This window comes from Theobroma cacao, chromosome 2, assembly GCF_000208745.1.
Source record: "Theobroma cacao cultivar B97-61/B2 chromosome 2, Criollo_cocoa_genome_V2, whole genome shotgun sequence".
NCBI lineage: Eukaryota > Viridiplantae > Streptophyta > Magnoliopsida > Malvales > Malvaceae > Theobroma > Theobroma cacao.
This window is the reverse complement of record NC_030851.1, coordinates 29,784,210-29,786,121: the sequence shown is the minus strand read 5'-3', so window position 1 is coordinate 29,786,121 and position 1,912 is coordinate 29,784,210. Positions and strand designations below refer to the sequence as shown.

The following is a 1,912-nucleotide window of genomic DNA, read 5'->3' as shown; positions in this document are numbered from 1 at the left end:
ATCAACATGGCTTATGAATTTTTTAAAAATTTGGCTCGTGCCAAAACTCATTCTCGGGGATACCTTGGCCAAGGCATCCAACCGAGTCCGCCAAGGCTGTTAAAGAAAAGTTCATATACGCATAAAACACATTTTTACGTTCAAAAGCATAGTCGCTCCTTAGCATTGGCTGAGTTCACTCTCACGTGGTGGTTTAGCGTGTAGTGAACTCTAAAGCTTTACCTCAGGAGATACCCTCCGCGCCTCCCGTATTGAGGTAAAATATAACCGGGTTTACCGTGCCCCTCTCTAATAGGCTAGTCCATGGAAACCCGCCACTGCAGTGACTAATCAATATCCCACCAAATCAATAAAAGTTTCGACAGCATGACATGGCAATTATATTACTACCCAGCCTATTAAGACAAAACAAACAGTTCATACAATTTCACCACAATTTCCAATTCAGCCATTCATGCCAATATCACCATAAGCCATTCAATTCAAACCATAAAATTACAACACAATCAAACAGTCTCCAATTACTCCATTTCTAAAATCATCATTCAATTTCAAAATGATTTATAAAACTCATTTCATTTAATCACATTTTACTTATAAAACATAAGGATTTACCATTTAAACTCATTTTTCTATAAAATCACAAAAACGAATAAAAACTACTTTAGATAATTAAGACGATAATAAGGTTACTCACAATATCGGGAGTCGAAGTACTCCTAGTCCCGATCTTCGGGTACAATCTCCTTACCCTTATCGAAAGTTTCACCACCTAAACATAATGCACAACAAGCAATTTACTATATTTGTACTAAACCGTTATAAAACTAATTTAGGCTCTATATGAATGCATGAAATGGGATGCGAAATGTTCGGATTATTATCTAAATATGGTGTTCTACGTAACTTCAATTATGTATCAAAATAAAATGGTATTGGCCTAATTCGATCTATACACCGGTTAATTGGCCAATACATCCAATTCAACTCCAATTAACTTGATTCCACTTCCAACACTCCAAGTCATCAATTACAAGTTAAATAATATGTAATATCACAAAAATCCATCATCAATATCTTCCTTGTAAAATTCGGCCATTGAAGGTTTAGTGTAGAACATGTAATTTTCATGCTTGATTTTTACACCTTACATCATAAAACAACTAAAAACACCTAAATAGCATGAAATTCATCAAAGTCCATTATCCAATTTCTCTCTTGAAAATTTCAGCCAAGGAGTGTGGGTGAAGGGCATGAAATTTCTTGCTTGTTTTTCATGCTAAACATCACCAAACAACTAAAAACACTAAGATACCTTGAAATCTAACCAAATAAATCATCAAATCTTTTCTCTCTAAATTCGGTCAGCCATGAATCCTTCATGAGATCTTGAATTTTAACCATGGTAATTGAAAAAGAATGCATAAGAAAGGTAGATCACAAGCTAGAATTAAGAAATTTTACCTTTACTTGCTTAATTTCTTGAAATCCAATGAATTTTCTCTTGATTTTCTTCTCTAGGGTTTGTTCTATGCTTTTTCCCTTTTGTTCTTGCCTTGGCCGGCCCAGAGAAATGAGATGGGAGAGTTTTAGTTGTGTTTATAAAGGAAAATATAATAATATTAAAGCTTGACATTTGTCACCATGTGATTGGTCCATACATAAAACTTAATAATTAAGCATTTCTTCTCCACCACATAAAATCCCTCAATTATCTAAAGTATAAAATGAATTTCATGGGTTTGACAAGTGTCAAGGTGGTGTAAAATTCCAAAAATTCTAATTACGTCCATGTGGACACGTAAAATAACCTTTTTGCCCTTATGTTTGAAAAATTGTCTGAATTAAAATTTTTCACTTCTCAAGCTCAATTTATGTTCTAAATAGTCAAACTTGATCAAAATTTCATCCA

The 1,912-nt window shown here is 33.7% G+C and overlaps 1 long non-coding RNA gene across 1 annotated transcript; it reads right to left on the bottom strand.

Moving 5' to 3' along the window:
- On the bottom strand, positions 351 to 1,575 carry LOC108660793. The gene is made up of 3 exons (XR_001926481.1): positions 1,465 to 1,575; positions 698 to 772; positions 351 to 395 (listed from the first exon to the last, which is right to left on the bottom strand). It is a non-coding gene; the product is annotated as an uncharacterized LOC108660793 (long non-coding RNA).